Here is a 25,158-nt window from a genome sequence, read left to right as displayed (position 1 = left end):
TTACAGGCCACAAACTCAAGCAAGATATTAGAATCTAAAGAGCAATATAATAATTCTATGGCATGTGAATTTACATGCATAACATTATTATCATTTTCAACTGCATGTATGCAAATTTCTTTGTCAATCACCTACCAGACCCTCCAGTTCACAGATTTAATAAATATACTCATTCAAATTTTCCACTAGGTGTAATTTACTCCGCAAAATAATCGAGGACTAGAAGGTGATCATCCCTTTCTGAATGGGGATACACCAATGAGAGCCATTGTGATCTTTTACAAAAGTTTTTAAGCCTAGTGCAACGAGACCCTGATACCAATTGATAGCTTTGGTGTATTCCTAAGAGGAGGGGGGGGGGGAGGGTGAATTGGAATTCAAACTTTCCAAAGTCAAAGTTAAATCACAATTAGTATTTCCCAACCTAAGGTTTTTCAAACCATTAACCAATTCAGCTGAATTCAAACTGAGCAAGAATGTAAAGCAATTGAAGCAATCTTAGTATTTCTAAACCATCCACCATCATTAAAATTACAACATTCTAGTGCACAAATTTAAGTGCGAAAATTAAATGTGACATAAGAAATGTTATCGGGCTTCGGCCAATACTGCCTACATCCCTATCTTGGCTCGCCAGCACAAGGATTACACTACAGGCTTACTTAACAGGTAAAGCAGCACCTAACACAAGTAGGTCAATTAGCACAGGGCTGATCTCAACCTTTACAACTAGGCCAATTAACACAGGGGTGACCTCAACCTTTACAACTAATCCTTACTGGGCTGGATTACTGCCCCCTCAGGCCACGCCTAGAATATAACATATTTTATAATACAAATAGTGTATAGAGTGTATGCTTCTCCAATAAGAAGATTTGTACCAATATAAATCAATTAATGCACATCAATAGTATAGATAAATGTAAGCTCAGTGATGTATATCTTTATGCAAGCAACAATCAACAAGGTATGATAACAAGTATGCCTAAGAGAGTTCTAAACAAGTTATATCTTTGAAACAAGTTATATTAAATTTCAATAACAAATCGAAGTTTTAAAGATGTTAATCGAATAATCAAACTTCCTCAAAAGATTTCCTTCAATGAAATGAGTACAAGAGTAGTTTGAAAAATATTATAGCTTGTAGGAAATATTTTTGCACAACAAAACAAAGCTATAGGAATCTTGCAATGACAATGCAAAGATCCTTAAGCTTGTTAGTCTATCCCAACACAAGATTTATTATGCTCAAATCTATGGGATAAACTTTAACTAAATTCCCCTAAAATCAATATCAACAAACAATCAAGGCAATGGGAGTATTAGTAAATTTAACAAACACTAGCACAATCAATATACTCTCACAATACTAAAATGTATCAAGGGAATGGGAATATGAGAGTATTTGAGCTAAAATAGGATTTTGAAATAGAGAGGATTTTGGCTAATGATTTTTGCTAATCGGTTGTTAATCATCACAAATGAACTCATATTTATAGACAAAGGCTAAATTGTGACCATTTAGGACATTTAGGGAATTATTAGAATTGTTTTAAAATAATTTAGCAAAATTAACCCTACTTAAAAAATTTAACCGTGGTAAAAAAAATTTCAACCCAAGAGGACCGGTCGGCCGAACATGAGGTTCGGTTGACCAAGTGACAGAGCTCGGTCGATTGTGCAAAAAATGAACTAAGAGTTTGGTCGACTGGACTAAAGGTCTTAAAGCTGATTTTCCAAATTCTGCGCGGTTCAGTGGACCAGTCTGTTTTGACCATTGAAGTTTGGTCGAACAGGTAGTTGAAATCTCCCACGTGGGGGTTCGGTTGACCAGAGCGTTGCTCATGTTAATTTGGTCGGTCAACCGTGGAGTCAAAATGTTGACCAGATAGGAGTTCTTTCGACCAAGTTGTATAAACTTGGCAAGGTATGGTCGACCGTGCTATGGTCAAAATGTTGACCTTTAACCTGTTCGGTCGACCGAATGTTTTTATACATTGTTGTTCTATTTCCCTTATACATTTGTCCTGTTCATATAAGCACATTTGTTTATGCATGCATGCGGGTCATAAGGTCATTCTTAAGTCTCTTTGAGCTTACAATTTAACATATATGCATGATATGGAGATAATTATTACAGACCTTTTTCTCCTGATTACTATTACAGACCCTCATTGAATTAAAAACGTATTACAACATGAAAGTAGTATTCAGGGTCTTTATTTTCTTCAAGTCCATGTGCATCATATAGAAACCTCCAATTGATCCTACACACAAACTCATCAAACATTAGGTACCAAGGTATTTGTCAGAATCAAAACGAGATCTGACTAATAAGGTCAACAACATCTAGCTCAATGTCACTGACGTGTTGGGATTGGCCCCACTCAACTAAAGAGTGTGACTAATAATCAATTAAATATTAATTGATTTGTCTCAAATTTCCGATAAGAGATGAATGTATAGTACTTTTGCAAAAACTAATATGTAAAATCTTTGATATTATATGAAACATGCAATAAAATTTTCAAAGATAAAATGTAAAAAAAATATTTTATCTAATGAAGATTTGCAATAATATTGTTTGGTGAAGATAAGATTTATGCTCAAAACGTTTTTGCAATTTCCACACTTTAAAAATAACAGCCCAATAAAAGTACTCTTTTAAAAAGAATGTTTTCAACAAAAGAGTCAAAAAAAGTTTGGAGAGTATGAAAAGATTTGAGCCCAAAATGATTTTTGAAGTAAAAGAGTGTGTGGGGGAACTTTGATTAGTAGAAATATTTGAGAGAAAAATTAGGCTAATCAAAGTTACTAATCTGGAGTTATGAGGGGGTATTTATATATTTTCTAAAAATTTTGACCGTTTGGGACACACTCGGTATTTTGGAAAAGTTTAATTAAAAGTTAATTACATTTTAGCGCTATTAAAAAAAGTCCAACCTAAGAGCATTAGTCAATAGGACATGAGGTTCGGTTGACCAAGTTCGGTTAATCGGGAGAAATTTGAACTGAGAGTTCGGTCGACCGAACTAAGGGTTCCAAGGAGATTTTTCCATTCTAGCGCGGTTTGGTCGACCAAGTGAGTTTTGATAGTAGTGGTTCGATTGACCAGGCGGTTGGGGTTTCTCCTGAGGATGTTCGGTTGACCAGTGCATTGAAGCTCATTTTGGGTCAGTCGACTGAAGGGTCAAAGGGTTGACCCCAGGGAGGTTCTGTCGACCAGCAATTTTGAACTAAGCAAGTTGGGTCAACTGTATCATGGTCAAACTATTGACCTTAGACCGGTTCAGTTGATCGAATGCTTTTACACATTCTTGTTCAGTCGGCCAAACATGCACTTTCAATGCATTTCAGTTCTAAGTCCCTTATACCTTAACCCTATTCATATGAGCATATATATTTAAGCATACATGTGGATCCTAAGGTCATTCTACGGTCATCTGAGCATTTAAAACATGTCATGCAGATGCATGCATGACCAAAGACAAAAATTAAATGCATATACAAATTAAAATGAATGTCTTTGTCTTTTGCTCTTCTATCTTTATAGAATACGTCGGAAAATATGATCTTTATATTCCTCCAGGCTTCTATATCTTTTACCTCATGTGTGTGTTGAATCATAAACTTGTTAAAAAATACTAAATGCACACATGAGATACTTAGCTTTGTTAGCATCAAAACAGAGATCGGACTCAAAAAGTCAACACTTATTTTTAAACGGCCCAGTCAACTAGCCTTATAAGCCCAGTCAACTGACCTAGACCATTTGGCCAGATTTATAAAGGCCCAGTCGACCAGCCTCTTGAAAGCCCCTAGAAGCCTAATCGATCGACCTTCATACGCATGAAGCTCAGTCGACTGAATCATATGGCCAGCATGTTGAAGCTCACGGATTCGTAAAATTGCCTTGGCCCAGTCGACCGAACCAAGTGCCAGCCGATTGGACCTCTCGAGTTTAGGCCAATTTGAGCTCCTAACATTCAAAATTTTCAAAATAAAAATATTATTTTATTCCTCCAATGGCTATAAAATGGCTACATTTTGAAATTCTCTATGAATACCTTGCCCAAATAATTTTAAATTACTTTTGCACGTATGTTTTTATATTCTTTGATTGTTGGCCATTTTTATCAAAACTCTCTTCTACACATTCTTAGCAAAAATCTTTTTAAAGAGAAACCCTAGTTTCTTCTACTCTATTCTTTGAAAACATTTTTTGGAGAAACAATTTATTGCAAGCAAATCATTGAGTTTTGTTATCACTCATTCTCTCAGAAACAAAAGATCATTTTACTCTCATCTAGTCTTTCATTTGAAAATTATTTCTTGAGAGCAAAAATAATATTTCTCCAAGCATCATTTATTTGAAAATTTTGTGTTGGAGAAATCATCTTAGATCTTTGAAAACACATATTGCATACTTCATATTTTAAATCAAAGATCACCTACTCTCATATAATCTCATCTTGATTTATTTTGATAAAATCATTGTGAGAACAAAACCCTAGCTCCTCCCACTATCACATTGAAAAATATTTTTTGGAGAATTTTCATCGGGTTTAAATCTTTGAAATTTTCATTATCTACATTTTATTCAAAGATTGCAAATATCCTTTTGAGAGAAAATAACCCCAAACTCTATTGAGCTTAAATCATATCTTGTGAGAGTGTATTGGATTTTAAATTGTACACATTAGATTTTGAGAAGCATTCTATTGTACAAAAATTTTATTTTCTTTTGTATTCTTGTGGTTTGGTAGTGAACCGTGCTGAGCATGGGGTATTGCCTGGAGAGGTAGCTCTGCCTAGAAGGAGACTGACCCCAACCTTTACAATCACACCTTATGGTGCAACAAGTCCTCCTAACTGGGTTAGAACTATTCGATGCTCTCCTAACCAAGTCCGAGCAAGTCCGGGACTCTTCACAAGGTGAGTCTCCCTCTTCCGACCACACGTTGAGAATACAACAAATAATAATTTAAGTACAAATGAACGTGCTTCTATAATAAGAAAATATGTACCAATACAACCAATGCACTACAGTATGATAGGAATTTAAGCTCAATGAAGATTATGTGACAACTCTCAAAGATGTGCAAATATAACAAGTAATATGTGAGAGTGTTTTTGAAAATGATCTTTGAATCAAGATGTATATATATATATATATATATATATATATATATATATATATATATATATATATATATATATATATCAATGAGTGCAACTTCAAAGATCTTAAAAACCTAAACAAATATCTCAAAAGTATTTTTCAAATATAAAGTATAAGAGATTTTTGGATTTTAGCTTGTAAAAAAATATTTTTCACAAAAGCACAATACAAGCTCTTGAATCTTGCAACAAGGATGCAAAGATTCACTAGCCAAGGAGAGTCTTCCCAAAAGAAATTTATTGATTAAATAACATGGGAAGAACTCTAGCTTACTCCCAAAATATCAATATCAAATATGGATAAACAATGAGAGTGTAAGCAAGAGGTTTAACAATATGCTTGTAAAAAATATAGGAGTATAAAAGCTTTTAGCACAATGAAAATTTTAGAGGAAATTTTACTAATCAATTTGCTAATCTCACACTAATCGCGGAAAATGAAGGGTATATATTGAATTCCCTTAATTTTAGACCGTTAGGGACATGGAGGGAATTTTTAAAAATTTTAATTAAAATTAACTAATGTTTAATGTGGTAAAAATACGCGAACCCGGGAGGTTCAGTCGACCGTTGGATAGTGACCATTCAGCCAAGCCAAGGCGATTTTTGATCTTTCGTAGGTTCAGTCGACTGAGGCTTAGGGTCATTTTTCTGGTCTTGAAGTTCGGTCAGTCGTGATAAATTTGAACTAAATGGCCGGTCGGCCGAGTAAAATGAAAAGTTCAATTTGACCGTTCGGTCGACCGTGGACTGTATGTTCAATTTAGTTCGTTCATCCGAGGCTACACAGCATATGCCTCACGTGGCATGGATGGTCGACAGAGAGCTTCAATGCATAAGGCGTTGGTCGGCTAAGGCCTTTTAATTAAGCCAAAAATTCAACATCGGTCAACCTCTACCCTAATTTGACCTTATAAGATTATCCTTGTTTGTGTAACTATAATATTTTATCTTAAGTGATGTTTCATAAGGAGCTTGGGGACCTAAGGTCAGTTTATAGCCTTTTGAGCATTAATTCATATTATGCATGAGATGCAAATATTATAGACAATAATTATTACAGACCCAAATATTAAATGCATGTACAATACAAATGAAATGTCTTCAATCTATGCTCTTTATAACACCAAGCAATATCTTTAATGAATTGATCTTTTAGCTCCTTATGGTTTTGACAGTACCTCTACTCTTTGTGCCATTCGAAAAATACATGTTCATGTACTAGATGCACAACTAAGATACCTTGGATTTGTCATAATCAAAACGAGATATGAACCATAAGGTCAACACAGTGAACACAAAAAAACACGTATACAATAAATCTTATTTAAATTAAATGTGTGTATGCAGATGATTATGATAATGAATATTGTTGACCTGATAGGTCACACCCAGTTTTGATTATAACAAATACTCTTGAAACTGATAGTTGTACTAAGGCTGGTATGCAGGTTCACCTTGCGCGCGTACTCGAACTAAAAGACATATCATGATGGCGTGCGGTGTTCATGCCGATGAATGAAGAAGTATGTGTTATATTTGTATTTCTTGTTCACTTTCTTCATTCTAGGATGTAATATTATTATGGATTGCACACTCCTATGGCTTGTAATAATTTGCATCATGCATGATAGGTAGGTATCCTCAAATTGACCCTAGTTGGACTTTAGGTACCTACACGGACCTTAGAAAGACCTTAGGGATCACCCTTTGGTCGACCGACACCGGATTTTTCTGGTAGGATAGAAAGTCCTTGGGCCCATAAACAAATTCACAAAAAGCCCCTAACATCACTTATTATATCAGGGGAATCAATTCAGGCAAAAATGGACTTAAATTGAAATTCTTGAGAGGGTTCGGGCAACTGAACCCAATCCGTGTAAAATGATTTGAGCGTTTCTCCCTCAGGCACCCAAACCTATGTCAGGTTCCTTTTCAAATACTCGGGTAGCCTAACAATTTCGTTCAAATTGGGCTTGGGTGAGCGAATTGGTTAGTTCGGTTAACTGAACTTGGAACCGAGCACCCGAACCTTAGAAGATTTGGCTATTGACTTTGACTCAGCCACCCCAAGCAAAATTTCAGGCGATCGAACTATTTAAAATGCCTTTTTTGAGTGAGTCTGTTCGGGCACCCGAACCTTGCAGGTTAAAATATTTTTTACCAATTTTTTAATGGGGTAAATTGGTTTAATTTTCTTAGTGGCTTTTAAAACAAATTTAATTATTCCCATTGGGTCCCCAACAGTCAAAATTTTCTCCTTGCCTATAAATACCTGTTCAGTTGTCATAATTAGCAAGGATTAGCATTTTGATTAAAACCAAAAATCTCTTAATTTCAAAAATCTCTTTTTAGCCTATACTACTCCCAAACACTCATACACTCCAATTTTCTTGATCTTTTAAGTGTTGTGAGTATTTCTAAATTGATTGTTCTTGATCTTACTAGCTGGTACTCTCATTTGGTATATTGTTTGATTGATTTTATTTGAGAGTATAGCCGTAAGTTCTTCCACCGATTTTACTTGATAAATCTTGTGTGGGAAGACTTAGAAGGTTGTGGTTCTTGCATTGTCATTTCAAGACACCTAAACCTATATTTTTGTGTGCAAAATCATTTTCAAAAGCTAGTTTTTCAAACACTCCATTGTGCTTTGTATATTGAAATATCTTGTTGAGATTGTTTGAATCAACTTTCTTAGCATATTTGAAACCCTGATATGATCTTTTGTTGCTTACATATTGTGTTTCAAATCTTGCTTGGATACACACTTTAGATCTTGATTGATAATCATACTTGACTGAGTGTTTAGCACACATTAGAGCACTGAGCATATTTACATATCATTCGTGCTTGCAATATTGATTGAGCTATATTGGTGCACATATCTACTTGTGTAAGAAGCGTATTTTCGTATACAAATTTTATACACATTTTTTGTATTCCAAGCGTGAGCCTAAAGAAGGAGACTAGTCCTATTAAATAGTTTCAGACTGATTTAGACCCGGTTAGGAAAGCTAGGTGTGCCATCCTAGTAAGGCATGTTGGTTGAGGTTAGCCCCGTGAATTGACCTGGTTGTAACCGATGCCGCTACACCCGTTAAGTGAGCCGTAGTGGAATTCTTGTGCTGGTGTGCCCAAGGCGGGGATGTAGGCAGTATTGGCCGAACCCCGATAACATATCGCGTGTATTGTTTACTTTTCTGCACTTTACTTTTATTGCATGTGTTTGTGTATTTATTGATCGCATAGATTGACCCTAGGTTGTGCAATACTTTTGTTAAACCGATTGACCTAGGTGATAATTTTTTAAATACCCAATTCACCCCCCTCTTGGGATTGCACCAAAGCTAACAAATATATACTGACATACACGTGCAAAAATTAAAGTGCAGGAATTTAAATAAGATAGAAAGAGACACACACAGATTTGTTATTGAGGTTTGGCCAAAGTAGCCTACATCCCTACCTTGGGTATACCCCTAAGGATTCCACTAAGTGCTCACTTTAACTAGGCGGAGCAACACCACTTACAATCCTCTCCTTACTGGGCGAGGAATACCCTAGCTCACATTACAAGGTTGACCCCAACCTATACCCCTCTCATTACGGGGCAAGGAATACCCTAACTCAATTACCAGGCTAAGCCAAACTGGTCTCCTTTACGAGGCGGAGACTCCACAGTTCAATTACGGGCTGAACCCAACCGGTCTCCCTTACGGGATGGAGACTTCCCAGTTCAATTAACGGGCTGAACCCAACCGTTACATTAAACAATTTGCATATAAAAAGATGTTTCTAAATACAAGTAGAGATGTACAACATTAAAGCTCTTATATGCACTCTATGATGATATGAAATATGATTAGTAGAGTAAGAGTTTTTTTTCTTAAAATAAAATTTGTATGCTCAGTAGAGTAAGAGTTTTTTTCTTAAAATAAAATTTGCAATCTTTGAAAATAATGTATATGGTTAATACTCAAAGATTGAAACCCTATAAAATATTTCTCCAAAAATATTTTCAATAAGAAGGAGAACCTAGGGTTTTTTGCTTTCAAATAGGTTTTACAAAAATGATCTTTGATGTGAGGTGAAATATGCAATAAGAAACTCAAAGATCTAAGTGCCATAAAAATTTTATTTAACAAAGATTTGCAATAATATATGTTTGGAGAAGTTAGGATTTGTGCTCAGAAAAGGTTTTTGTAATAAACACAATTAAAAACAAATGCCCCAAAAAAATTAATGACGATTAACGCTTTAAAAATAAGCCAACTCGAGAAGTTCAATTGGCTGACCTTCAGGATCGGTCGACCGAACACACACAGCCATTTTTAGTTTTGAAATAGATTCGGTTGACTGTGGGAATGATTGGTTAGCTGAGCAAGGTGATTTTCCAAACTTTCGTAGGTTCGGTCAACCTAGCCCAGAGCCTTTTGACCTATAAGGTTTGTCGGCCGAGGGACAGAAGTTATACAAAAAATGCACAGTCGGTCAACTAAGGGCACTATGTTCAAAAATTTTTGGTTGACCGAGCCATGTTAGAGTTTGACTTTTGACTTTGTTTGATCCAAATCCTTTTTTGTCCTAATTTTTTACCCTAACCAATTAGTTATTAAGAAAAGGTTTTTCAGTGAAATGTGTTGGTCCCTAGGGTCTGTCTATGGTCATCTGATTCCTTACGGTTAGTCTAAGATTCTGCCTGAGCATTCAAATCATATCATGCAAGATGTATGCATTATTACTAACTAAAATGTAAAAACTAAAATGCATATACAAATTAACTCAAATGTCTTCTTTGCTTTTCAAGTCTTCACGGAACATGCTAGGGTGATGTGAGCTTGAAGTCCTTTCTAGCTTCCATCTTCCTCTTCTGTGTGTGCATTATGAACTGTAACCCTATTCAAAACACTAGGCACACACATTAGATCAAAGTGCTCTATCAGCATCAAAATAGGGATCAGACTCAAAAACTCAACAAAAGACCATCTCAACCTAGCGTATTCCATCAGAAAAGCAAAAAAGAAGACATGTTTTATTTGACATGTAAATGCATATAGAATTTTGTCTATAACAATGCATGTCTTGCATGATGTGATTGAAAGCTCAAACAACAATAGATAGACCTTAGGGGACCTGACCTTTCTGTTGGCCTAACAAGGCTTTCCCATCTTGTTTTGATGGTAACAAATAAAGGATGTTTTAACTAATTCGTGTTCAAGTGATGAGATTTCAAGAACTCTAAAATGACAAGTTCAAAAAGATAAAGAAAAAACGGCCAAAGATCACCAAGTGCTTAAAGTCATACTACATTTACAAAGTGACCTAGTGGAAGCTCAAGGAGACTCAATATAGTTAAAGCAAATGAAGCTCGAATAATGATCAAGCTCAAGGGAAAACAAAGGATATTCATGAAGACTTCAAAGAACAAGAGAGTTTTTAAGTTTTAGGAAGCTTCATGTAAGTATTTCAACTCTAAATATCATGTTGGATGGGATGAAACTCATTAGGGGATAAAATGGACTTAGAGACCCTCTTTTAAAAACACTAAAAAATATATTTTAAATGTAAGAAAGCAAGAAAGCTAAGGGTTTTGGAAACAAAGAGAAAAACAGATTTTTTATCTCTTCAGGTGTTGAGGAATAAACCTCAAGCGACTGAAGATTTTCCTGAAAGAATTCCAAAGAGCCAGTGTAGCCTCAGGCAACTGAAGTTGGACCTCAGGCACTTGACCCTATTTTCAACAAAAAAATAAAATGGTGTGCTGAAGGCTCAAGCGACTGAACTTATAGTTCAGGTGACCGAACCTCGACAACGACTATATTTTTTAAATGTTTTAATTTCAAATTTAAATTTCTTGCTCCCCAAACTTCCTAGAAACTTGGGGGACACTCCATGTAATCTTGGGCAGCACGAATAAGACTCTTTCTAAGCCTATAAATACATGGTTTATGAAATCAAATTATACCAAGAATTGAAAATCATCTCTCAAAATTCTCTTGCTCTCTAAGCTTTCTTGCCTACTAAATTGTTGCTAATCAACTGAGATTATTCTAAGTTTCTAATTTCTTCTCTAAGCAAAAGTTTTGAGTTCTTGAATCTTATCAAGAGAAAAATACCGGTGAAATAATTCTTGAGCTTCATACTTCATTCATTTTGATATTTTGATTGAAGTATATTAGTGATTTCAATTTGTACTAACCAGCACTATCTGAGAGCATTCTTTGTACACACATATTTGATCTTCTTCTTGTACTTTTTGACGGTTCAAGGTTGTTTGGATCGTTAGACCAAGCATGGGGTATTGCTTGAAGAGGGGGCTTTACCCTTAAGGAGTGTTGTAACGGTTTCTTCCGCCTAGAAAGAGTATAGTGGAAACCTTACGTGGTGTTGGCCTAATGCGAGGATGTAGGCTGGGGATGAGCCAAACCTCGTAAAAAATATCAATCTCATTCTTAACCTTTCTTTTATTTTCTATATATATAAATCGTGTGGTGTGTATTCAAAGTGCAAGAAGCCAAAATCGAGATTGAGAAGACTTTTGACTTAAGAAAGTACTTTGATCTTTTGCGGAAACCTTAAAGGGAGTACATTGATCGTTTGTAGGAATCTTAGTTAAAAGAAGGAAAACAAATTTCATTCTTAATAGGGCTTGAATGAAATATCCACAGGGCTATAACCAAACTCAACTATGAGTGGTTGGAGTCAACAAAGTGCTGCAGCTTGTTTATTGTGTTGATTGGATTATTTGGTTGTTGTTTTATTGTGTTAAGATTAAGTGTTGTTTGTGGATTGGTTAAATATCTAAGTATTATTGTGTGATTTCTAAAAAGGTTGCGAATTGATAAAAAGTTTATAAAAAAATTTTAATAACCCAATTCCCCCCCCCCCCACCCTCATAAGACTACACCTCAACTTTCAATTGGTATTAGAGCCATGTTATAAAAAATCTTAAAAAGAAGTTATATAAACATCTAAATGGCACATATAGGAGTAGCTCCCTTTGGAGATAGTCAATCCTCAAGAAGAGCACCAATCTTCTTTAGACTCAATTATGCATTTTGGAAACAACAAATGAGAATTTATCTTCGAACCATGGATTGGAAAGTTTGAAGGTTGTCACAGTTGGTGACTTAAATCCTAAAAAACTAGCAGAGGGAAAAGAAGTTCCTAAGGAAGAAAGAGACATGACCAAAATTGACCATAAAATGTTAAAAGTCAACTCTAGTACTATAAATGCCTTATAGTGACGATTCCTTCAGGAATTGAAATAGAGGCTCGTCACAGCACCGGTATTGACCATTCATTCAGGAGGTGATGGTTATGTGATCTACTGTGACGCATCTTTGAGGGGACTCGGATGTGTATTAATGCAGCAGGGAAGAGTAGTAGCATATGCCTCTAGACAATTGAAAGAATATGAAAAGAATTATCCCACTCATGATCTAGAATTGGTTGCCGCGGTTCATGTATTGAAAATTTGGAGGCATTATTTGTATAGAGAGATATGTGAAATACTTTCAGACCATAAAAGTTTAAAGTACTTCTTTATGCAGAAAGATTTGAACATGCAACAAAGAAAATGGTTAGAGCTCGTCAAGGATTATGACTGCACCATCAGTTACCATCTAGGTAAAGCTAATGTGGTGGCTAATGCGTTGAGCCCGAAAGTCCATGATAGCAGTATTGTCAACAACAGAAATTCAGCACCTGATCCTGATGGACTTGGAGAGGCTTGGCGTGGAATTAGTAAAAAGTGATCACCAGACAATTAGTACCAACCTGATGGTGCAACCTACACTATATGAAAAGATTAAAGCAGTATAGAAGAATGATGTAGAGTTAAAGGAGTTGATAGAGAAGGTACAGGAAGGACAAAGGGACGAGTTTAGTATTTCAAATGATAGAACTCTGAGGTTTCGTACTAAGCTGGACATGCCTGCCGATGTGGATATCAGAAAGACAATCCTAGAGGAGGCTCACAAATCTTTATATATGCTTCATTCAGGAAGTGCTAAAATGTATAGGGATCTACAAGAGTATTTTTAGTGGAGTGGCATGAAGGGAGAGATTGTTGAATTTGTGCGACATTGTTTGACGTGCCAGCAAGTAAAGGCTGAGCACTAAAGGTCGGCGAGCCAGCTAAAGTCACTTTACATCCTAGAGTGGAAGTGGGATTACATTTCTATGGATTTCGTGATGGGTTTACCGCCAGTGTGGCAGGGACAGAATGCTATTTGAGTGGTCGTAGATCTACTAAAGAAGACCGCTCACTTTATCCCTATCAAAGTCAACTACTCCATAGACAGACTGACAGAAATATATAGATTCAAGAGATAGTATGATCACATGGTGTGCCGGTGTCTATAGTATCAGACCAAGACCCACGTTTCCCATCACGATTTTGGAGGAGTCTGCAAAAGGTTTTGGGGTCTCAGTTATCATTCAAGGGGCGTACGATTAAGTCTAGCTTGTTAGAGAAATAATCATGACAGCTCAAAATTGGTAGAAAAAGCTATGCAGGTAATCGCCACCAGAAATTGGAATTTAAAGTGAGAGACCATGTATATGTGAAAATAATATCACTAAAAGGTACTATGAAGTTTGGGAGGAAGGGAAACTAAGCCCTAGGTTTATTGACCCATTCGAGATACTCGAGAGAGTGGGCTCAGTTACCTATCGGCTAGCTTTACCACTAATTTTATCCCGAATACATGACGTATTTCATATCTTTATGCTGAGAAAATACATCCCAGATCCCTTCCACATGGTTAGCTATACAGAGATAAAGCTCAAGAATTCACTGGTTTATGAGGAGATACTAGTGCAGATCTTAGACAAGAAAGAATAGGAATTGCGTAATAAGATAATTTCATTAGTGAAAGTTCTGTAAAGGAATCATGTGGTGGAAGAAGATTCATGGGAGCTTAAGGAAAAAAAAATACAATAGAAATACCTACACTTATTTTAGTGAGGACTAGCAGTAATCAGGAAAATATGCAAGTAAGTATATTAAGATTACTTTGTGCAGGTTAGTTAGTACATGTAATAATTTTCTGTTAATAGGTAGTGTTTTGGTTTTGGGAGAAATTTTATTTTATGTATAGTATGTAATCTCCTAGAACCTTGAATGTAACCACGGTATTCCTCCACCACAAGTGAGTGTAAATAATAAAATAAGTATCCCATTTTCCTCGAAGGATGGTGTTCAATATAGATAATAAATTTGAAGGACGAAATTTTATAAGGAGGGGAGAATGTAGAGACCCGAAGAATTATAGAAATGAAGTAAATAAAAGAAAGGAGAAAAAATTATTCTTCAAAAAAAGGGGATTTACCAGGGTCTCGCCGACGAGGGTAGAGTGCTCATCGATGAACATGCTTTTTGGGCTTGTCGATGTGGACGCATGTCTCATCGACGAGACATTACTGAGAGGGCTGATTTCAGGGCTTGAAATTCGTCGACGAGGGGTAAGTGTTCACGATGAACTCCCTTCATGGACTTGTCGATGAGGTGACGTGTCTCGCCGACGAATCCTTGTTTTATAAATATACCAACGTCGAGATTTCAGTGTGGAATTTTCATGCAAACCCCCCCCCCTCTCTCTCTCTCTCTAAACCCCTCTTGATTTTTAGCTTCATTCTTTGTCGGTTCGACTATCAAAAGCTGCCACACTACTCCTGGGAAGATTCTTTTCAAGTTTGTTGGAGTAGTTAGTTTGTTAGGCCAACTTGGGCACCATCCCAAAATCTAGGTAAGTTAGTTATTTAAAGTTTTATGAGGAATTTGGTGTTTCTGGATTGAGGAAAATGTTTTAGATAGAATAATACTGAAGTTTTGTTGGGGAAAATGTAATTTAAGAGTGTTGAGCTGGAAACACCACATGAGTAGGTTTGGTTATTTTTTTAGGCTTCCCAGTAAGTCACGTAAGGGGATAAATTAAGTCAGCATTTTTCATGAAATTATTTATTGTTATACAACATTTATTTTCAAGAAAATATGTATGTTATAGGACTACATTTGGGAATACTAATGTTGACCAGGGAAATGATTTTAACACATTTTATAAGAAAATATGATTTCAGAACATATTATGAGTTTAGAAGGCTACTTATATTGTGTGGTATGAGTATAATATTTTCATAAAAATTATGTTATTTTGAAATATTATGATTTTTCCAAGATAAGCTTGTTATAGCAGTTTTAAGGAAAACCATAAAAATAATACAAAAACTATGGTTTTAAGAATATTATGTTCACAAATGCAAGATTTTCATGTACAAGTACGTCATGTTATGGCGGCGCCGGTGTCATGATTTTTACGTTATGATATGATGGCATAAAATGTCGTAATTATGCATGTTATGTCAAGATTCAAGAAAATATTACCATTTCATGTTTTTCTTTGAAATATGAAACTGCTACATTCAATATCATGAAATGTATTATATGTTATCACAACCCAGATAACTTAGTTTAGTTTCACGTAACACGGTACCATAGCTATATGTTCACGTTTACATTTAGGTTAGTTCTACCACACATCTTATGTAGAGTGTGGCAGATGGCAGCCGATGTGGCTTTATGGGAGCGTCGTAATTCCTCTGGTAGTCAGGCATAGGTGGAACAGGCCCATTGTACTTACACACCTATGTTTGACTTAGCATGGTCGGCCGGCCATTGCTAGGTCTCGTCTTCGGGCCGCACAACCCTGTCATATGGACCGGGGGGGGGTTAAGACATGACAATAGCTAACTATCTATCTATCCTGTGTAATAATTCAAGTGACCAAGAGGTTAATTGTTTTATTGATTCTTGTGATGATTTAGTCGACGCATCTAATGATGAAAGACATATATATTTCTGAATTAGAAAACAAAATTAGCAAGATGTATCAAGACCAAGTAAAGTTGCAAAAAAAGAGTAAAAATACACACAACTCAGAAATTAGTGATTTAAAAAAAATTGAAGATCAAGCTAAAATAATCTACAATTTTACTAGAGGAAAAGAGAATTTTGATAAAATGATTGGTGCACAAAGGATGTCCTTAAACAAAGAAGGCATAGGGTTTAATGGAGTTGAAAATATAAGGAAAAAGAACCTCTACATGGGGTACTTTACAAAAGCCTCAAAATACTATGCTGGCACCACCTCAAATGCTTACACTTACACCACATGTTATCTATGTAAGAAGAAAGGACACATAGAGTTTGAATGTCCATTAAGAAGAAAGGGTGTGAAAACTAGAGAAGTTTGGAGAATAAAAGAAACATCAACTTTTCCTAAATCATCCGGACCCAAGAAAGTATGGGTACCTAGATAAAGGAAAAGATCTCAAACCAAGAACTACAAAGATATTAGGTTTAGCCATTCTATTTTAGAAAATAAGAAAGTCACTTAAATCCAATTTTCTACAAGGATAATGAACTGGTTAAAATAAATATCTTTAAAGAAGAGCTTATGAGATAATTGACAAATCACAAAGTGTCATTGTTGGCCTCAAATAAAGAAAACTTTGATTGAACATGGCTTATTTTCAAGATTAAAGAAGCTAAATGTCTCAAAAAGGTCAATATTGAAAATATGTTTGAAGCCTAATAAAATGATAAATCAAAAGAAGGAAGTTAAAGTTAAAGGTAAAGAGAAATTTAGAAGTTTGAGGACTTCATGCGACTGAACTTGAAAGTTCAAGCGCCTACAAAGAGGCTCAGAAGCCTAAGCTTCAGACCTCAGGCGACTGAGGTGCTACTGCCTATTGATATTCACCTTTGGAAAATCTTCAAGTGACTGAACTTTTTCTTCAAGCGCCTAAAGTCGTGGGTACTACGTATATATTAGCGCAAAAACCCTAATCTTTTCAAATTTTAGGCTAGTGAACCCGGCTCCTCCACTCACTCGAAGTACCCGCTTTCCGTTTCCTTTGATCCAAGCCTCCCAAACACAATTCTACATCTTCTTCCACCGATTCTAGGGTTTCTTCTGGCTATTTTTTTTTATCGAAAATCGAAAATGCCTCGCACAAAGACAACAATAAACAGGAGTTCTTCTTCAGGAAAAGATGACACCAACATTGAACAATGGTTGGTCACTTTGCATTCGAAGCATAGATATCGAACCCGTCTTCACTTCATAGAACCAATCTTTGGTAAAGTTATTGACACACACTTCTTTGATTCCGAATTCCAGAAAATCCTACCTTTATTTTGGGATATCGATTGGAAAAATTTTATTATTTAACAAGACGAAGGCTTATTTTCCAACCTCGTCAAAATATTTTATGTGAATATGGTTCATGGAGAGAATGTTTTGACCACCGAAGTTAGGAGCAAGAAGATAGTTCTAACTTCTCAAATGTTAGCTCCTATTCTCCATATTACTCCGGGCGAATTTGAATGCCCCGCCTTTGCCCAATCATGGATTCTCGAACAAGGCTTCACACCTGAAGAATTTTTGCCACTCATTATGGTACATGAACCTGTTTACTTTGGGCATCCTCCTATGTACAAACAACTAAATTTGAAAGCTCAGATACTTCACAAGATCATCACCAATAACATCCTGCCACACGTTAGCTTGAATGATCATATTTCTTACGTTGATTGTTTTGTATAGTGGTGCTTGCTGAAAGGGAAGAAACTTGATTTATCTAGCCTAATTCTGAAATGGATATGCCCTTCCGTATGGTGGTGCTCTCAATATTATCTTTTCCAATCTTAGTATTACCTCTCCTTCAGAACTGTTCATCAAAAGGACTCAGTATGACCTTTTTACTCCCATAACACTCAAACAAATGGGCTATGAAAAACACGATCAAGGTTGGTTATTGAAAGGAGGGAGACCACGAAGGCCAGCAGTTGTACTTCCTCCTTAGGATCAGCACGAAGGTCCGGCAGCTAAAACTCCTTCATGGTTCGTACCTTCCTGCACTGAGTTCACATCATTCAGCCGTGATATGCGTTCAGGTCTTCAATCCCTTTAGGATAATTACTCTTCACTAGACCAGTGTCTTACGTGTGTTGAGTAGACTACAGCTAGTTCATCTCGCTGTGACCCTATGGACACTAGCTCTATTCCTCATAGTGACGATTCCTCGGATGTAGCATCTGAAGAAGGTAGTGAGGGAGGAGATCCAGAAGAAGAAGAGGCTGAGGATGATGATAATGATGATGCTGATGAAGAAAATGATGATAATTCTGATGATTAGCTTAGCATTTTTTCGTTATATTACAAAACAGCTCTATGTTATCATTTAGTCTTGTACTGCTTTGCTTGCTTTTTGTGTTAAGTTTGGTATGTAACCTTAAATGCTTATGACTTGTTGGACTTTGACGCCTATCTATATATATGCTTATGCTTCTTATGTTACAACTCTTTGTATTATTGGATCTTATCTCTTTTTGATTGATGTCAAAGGGGGAGAGATATTCTAAAGAGAAAATATGAGAATATGAAAAAGTAAGAATCAAACATAAAAGCATATGACCTATAAACATAAAAGCATATGACCTATAGTATGGGGGAGAGAAAGCATATGACATATAGTATGAGGGAGAGAAAGTACAATGACGATATAAGCAATATAAAAATATGTTTTAATGAATGACATGATGTTATAATTCATATGATTTTTGAACTTATATGAAATCATCACTTTGATATTGTTAAAAAGTACGCTTACTATAAGGGGGAGTCTTTTGAAGGCTTTCTCATTATTGACCTTTATTTGTCATCATCAAAAAGAGGGATATTATTGGCCTAATAAGGCTTTAACATCTTGTTTTGATGGTAATAAATAAAGGATGGTTTAACTAATTCGTGTTCCAGTGATGAGATTTCAGGAACTCTAAAATGACAATTTCAAAAAGATCAAGAAAGAATGACCAAAGATCACCAAGTGATTAAAGTCATACTACATTTACAAAGTGATCAAGTGGACGCTCAAGGAGACTCAAGATAGTTAAAGCTAATGAAGCTCAAAGAATGACCAAGCTCAAGGAAAAAGAAAGGATATTCAAGAAGACTTCAAAGAACAAAATTTTTTTTAAGTTTTAGGAAGCTTAATGTCAGTACTTCAACTCTAAATATCATTTTAGATGAGATGAAGCTCATTAAGGGATAAAATGGACTTAGAGACCTTATTTTAAAAACCCCAAAAATATATTTTAATAGCAAGAAAGCCAAGGGTTTAGAAAACAAAGAGAAAAACATATATATATATATATATATATATTTCTGTTCAAGCGACTAAGGAATAAACCTTAAGAGATTGAAGTTAGAGCTCAGGTGCTTGACCCTATTTTCATAAAAAAAAATAGTGTGCTGAAAGCTCAAACGACTAAACATATAGTTCAGGCGACCGAACCTCGACAACGACTATATTGTTTAAATGTTTTAATTTCAAATTTAAATTTCTTGCTCCCCAAACTTCCTAGAAACTTGAGGGACACTCCAGGTAATCTTGGGCAGCATGAATAAGACCCTTTCTAAGCCTATAAATACATGGTTTATGAAATCAAATTATACCAAGAATTGAAAATCATCTCTCAAAGGTCTCATGCTCTCAAAGCTTTCTTGCTTGTTGAATTGCTGCTAATCAACTAAGATTATTCTGAATTTCTAATTTCTTCTCTGAGAAAAAGTTCTTAGTTCTTGAATCTTATGAAAACAAGAATACAGGTGAAATAATTCTTGAGCTTCATACTTCATTCTTTTTTACATTTTGATTGAAGTATATTAGTGATTTCAAATTGTACTAACCAATTCTATCTGAGAGAATTCTTTGTACACACATATTTGATCTTCTTCTTGTAGTTTTTGATGGTTCAAGGTTGTTTGGATCGTTGAACCAAGCATAGGGTATCGCTTGAAGAGGGGGCTCTACCCTTAAGGAGGTTTGTAATGGTTTATTCTGCCCAGAAAGGAATGGTATAGTGGAAACCTTAGGTGGTATTAGCCTAAGGCAATGACGTAGGTTGGGGATAAGCCGAACCTCGTAAAAAATCTCGGTCTCACTCTTAACATTTCTCTTTATTTTCTGCATATATAAATTGTGTTGTGTGTGTTCAAAGTGCAGGAAGCCAAAACCGAGATTGAGAAGACTTTTGACTTAAGAAAGTACATTGATCTTTTTCGGAAACCTTAAAGGGAGTACGACGATCATTTGTGGAAATCTTAGTTGAAAGAAAGCAAGCAAATTTCATTCTTAACAGGGCTTGAATCAAATATCCACAGGGCTATAACGAAACTCTACTTTGAGTGTTTGGAATCAACAAAGTGCTGCAGCTTGTTTATTGTGTTAGTTTGATTATTTGGTTGTTATTTGCTTGTATTAAGATTAAGTGTGGTTTGTGGATTGGTTAAATATCTAAGTATTATTGTGTGATTACTCAAAAGGTTGTGAAATCATAAAATGTTTATAAAGAAAATTTTAATAACCCAATTCACCCCCCCCCCCCTTCTCTTGGGGCTACACTTCCACTTTCACTTTCATCAAAAAACTTTTTCTAAAAAGCTAAATTTTCACAAAGGTTTTTAAAATACTTTTGCCTCAAAATAAGGCTAAAACTTAGGTTTTGAATCGACCTCAGTCAACTAGCCCTTTCATTGTTATATTCAACTTAGTCGACCAGCCATGCCTAAAGGCCAAAAATGTATTTTTACTAAGCTCGACCGACTGGCCATTTCAAAACATAAAGCCCCCCATCAACCGATGATGTTTACAGGCCAGGCTTGTATGTGCCCAGCCGACTGTTGACATCTTTTAGGCTTGATATCCAAAGCCTAGTCGGCTGAATCATTAGGCCAGCCGACCAAACCTACAAACGTTTGGGTAATCGCTAAAGTCAGCCAATCGGTCTATTCCTTAGCCGACTAAACCTCACAAAAATTTGAATTTTTTCCTGAGGCTAGCTGACTGGTGATGCCCACAGTCGACCGAACCTCTCGGGTTAGGCTATTTTCCAGCACTAAAACGTGTCTAATTTTTAATTAAATAAATTTAAAAATACCATTCGTGCCCCTAACTGTCATTTCTCTTGGAAAGTCTATATATACCCCTTTCATAAGCATAATTAGGCAAGAGATTAGCCCAAAAAATTATCTCAAATATTTTGTGCCTTATTTCTTATACTCTTTTTATTATTACTTGAAAATTATTTTTCTAAAAGAGTTTTGATTATTTCTTTTGCTCTCTTCATTAGCAAATTCATTGCTCTTAAGGATTGTTTAAAGAATCATTTATTTGGGCATTTGTTTTTTCGTAGCACCTACTCTCACTCTCAACCCTTTATTTTGAAAATAATTTTTGAGATTAAGTTCAAAGTTTCTCCCATATATTTTCTTGATAAATATTTTGGGAGGAACTTTCCAAGCTTGTGAATCTTTATACATCCCATTGTAAGATTCAAAAGTTCATTGTGTTTTTATTGCAAAAATATTTTTGAGCAAAAACCCTAACTTCCCTTGAGCTATATTTTTTAATATCATTTTTGGGAAAATCTTTGGGTAAGTCAAGAATACCTTCAGCTACATATCTTTGTTTGAAAGGTCTTTTGTATTTTGTTCTTGAGAAAATTATTTTGAAAGAAAAACCCTAGGTTCTCCTACATTTTATTGAAATATATTTTTGGAGAAATACTTATTTGGGTTTAAATCTTTGAAACGTTTATCATATACATTTTATTCAAATATTGCAAAGTATTATTAATAAAAATACCCATACTCTATTGAGCATATTTCATATCATATAAGAGTGCAATGAGCTTCATATTGTATATCTTAACTTATTTGAGAAGCATATTATTGTACGAAAAATCTTATTTCTTTATATCGATTTAGCTCGACCCGATGATTGAGTTAGGGAGACTCCACCCTATAAGGAAAAACCAGTTTGGTTAGGCCTAGTAAATTGAGCTGGAGAGACTCCGCTGTTAGCTTTGGTGCAATCCCAAGAGGGGGGCTGAATTGGGTATTTAAAAATTATCGCATAGGTCAATTATTTTAACAACAGTATTACACAACCTAGGGTCGGTCTATGCAATCAATAAATAAATATACACGTGTAGTAAAGTAAAGTGCAGAAAAAGTAAACGATACATGTGATATGTTATCGAGGTTCAGCCAAAGTGCCTACGTCTCTCCCTTGGCTACAACAACACAAGGATTCCACTACGGCTCACTTAAAGGAGCAGAGCAGCACCTAACACTACACGCCTTACCAAGGTGGTGCACTTAACTTTCCTAATCGTGGCTAAGCCACTCCGGGACTATTTCATAGGGCTAGTCTCCCTCTTCCGACCCATGCCTGGAATACAAAAAATGATATGAAATTTTTGTACACAGAAATACGCTTCTTCATAAGCAAATATGTACACCCATATAGCTCAATATCACAAATCAGTGTGCACTACCGAATGATAAGATATGATAAGCTCAGTGTAGTCTTAATGTCTACTCTCAAAGATTAATGTAAATACGACGATCAGTTCATAAAAGTGTATGTGAAAGGATCTTTGTGTCAAAATAACAGTATCAATCACAATGCAGCAACAAAGATCTCAAGCACGCTTCAAATATCCTCAACAAATATTTTTCTCACAATAAGCCACACAAGATATTTGAAATTGGTTTGTAAAAATTCTTTGATCTTTGTGTCAAGATAATATTATCAATCAAAAGGTACAATAACAAAGATCTTCACAAGCAAATATTCCAAAAGTATTTTTCTCAAAAATAAGCTCACGAGATATTTGACAAGGATTCAAAAAGAATTTATTTCATAAAAAAAAAAAGCAATACGAACTCTTGAGTATTGCAATGATGATGCAAAACTCACAAGCTCTACAAAGTTTTCCTACGGAAGACTCATTAATAAAGTTTCTTAGAAAAACTCAAGCTTACTCTCGGATAGAAATGTATATCAATCAACTAGAACTAATGGGAGTGTAAGCTTAACTAGAAACTCTTAATAACACTCTTACTCAGCAACGTTTGCAATGAGGATGAGTAAGAATGAAGAAATGAAACTTGAATATGAGAAATAAAGCTTTTGAAAATCAGAGAAAATTTGCTAATTGGTTTGCTAATCTTTTCCTAATTTTTGCAAATAAGGGGGTATATATAGAGTTCCCCAAAATTATAACCGTTTAGGACATGTAGGGTATTATTAGTATTGTTTTAAAACATTTTAGCATAGTTAACCCTGTTTAAAAAATTTAACTTCGGTAAAAAAAATGTCCAACCCGAGAGCACCGGTCGACCGAACTTAAGGTTCGGTTGACCAAGTGACAGAGTTCGGTTGACCGTGCAAAAAATGAACTAGGAGTTTGGTCGACCAAACTAAGGGACTCAAGGGCAACTTTTAAATTCCGTGCAATTCGGTCGTCCAGGTAATTTTGAACTAGGTAGTTCAGTCGACTGGGAGGTTGGGGCTTCTCCCGAGGATGTTCAGTCGATTAGCATTTTGGAGTTCATTTTCTGGTCAGTCGACCAAAGAGTCAATATGTTGACCTAGGGAAGTTCAGTTGACTAGGACTTGTATATATTCTCTCGGTTGGCTGACCGAGTGACCCGATGGAGGTTCAGTCGACCGACGGTTTCTGCATGTAGAAGTTCAGTCGACTGAACATGCCCTTGTTGTGCATTTCAGTCTTTTTCTTTTTATAAAATCACCCATATTCACATGATAATAAACACTAAAATTATGGGGGCCATTTTCATGCAATATTGTGGGTCCTATGGTCGATTTAAGGTCTTTGAGCATGTACCCTAAAAATCTAGCATCGGTCGACCAAAGGGTGATCCCTAAGGTCCATCTATGGTCTTGAGCTTATCTATCCTACCATGCAAGTAAGACATTAATTATTATAGACCCTTGAATGTAAATTATTACAGACCCAATAATATTACAATGAATGATATATATATATATATATATATATATATATATATATATATATATCGAGTCTTCATAATTCCATAATTCTTCAAGTTGCTGCATGCTATCAATATGATCCAGTTAGTATGATCCTGCACACAAACTTGAAAGTCATCAAATACAAAAGTATTTGTCATTATCAAAACTGGGTGCGACCCATAGGATCAACATCCACCCCGCAAGGAGAAATGGTTCGGTTCCGCCCGGTAAGTGAGCTAGGGAGACTGCGCCCAGCAAGGAGTAATTGTACATGGCGTCGCTCCACCTGGTTGAGTGACCAAATTGTGGAATCTTTGGGTGGTTGGACCAAGGCCGAGATGTAGGATGGTTTGGCTGAATCTCGATAAAAATACTGTGTCTTTCTCTTCCCGTATCTCTTCAAATTTCCGCACTTGAATGCTATATTTGATTTATTGTGCATGATTTAAATATTTACATAATATTTATATGTGTGGAATTGGTAATTCCTTAGAAAAACCCTAGGCTTCATAATACTGATTGTGGTTTTGATTTAACTTAGGAAGATTTTTAAAATACCCGATTCATCCCCCTTTTGGGAATGCACCATTCCTATCAAATCTGTGTTTGCATTCTCTTTCCCTAAGCTCTTAATTTTCAGTACTTGTATATTTTTTTTTATCTTGTCGTGATTGTTGAGCATGATTTAAATATTTTCGTATTGGAATACCTTATTGGATTTGTGATTGTTTAGAAAAATCCTAGGCCTGCGTAATACTGGTTGTGGTTTTCAAAATTAGGGGAATACTTGACTTAAAATCTTTAAAACTTCCAATCCGCCCCTCCTCTTGGGATTACACCATAAATCACACAATTCTTAACACAATCTCACAATGAAGGCAACTGAATTCGATAGCAAGAAACCAAACTCTAATACCGACTATTACAGGTCAAATATTTCACACCTTTGATGGGTTGTGCAATACTAGTTAAAGTACTCTTTTTTAATTAGTCAGCCAATGATAACCATAGAATCACATCCACAAGAGATGAATGTAAAGTTAGCAAAACTAGTAAGTAATT

The sequence above is a fragment of the Malania oleifera genome, chromosome 13 (genome assembly GCF_029873635.1).
Source record: "Malania oleifera isolate guangnan ecotype guangnan chromosome 13, ASM2987363v1, whole genome shotgun sequence".
Taxonomy (NCBI): Eukaryota; Viridiplantae; Streptophyta; class Magnoliopsida; order Santalales; family Ximeniaceae; genus Malania; species Malania oleifera.
Note: the sequence above shows the minus strand (reverse complement) of the source record.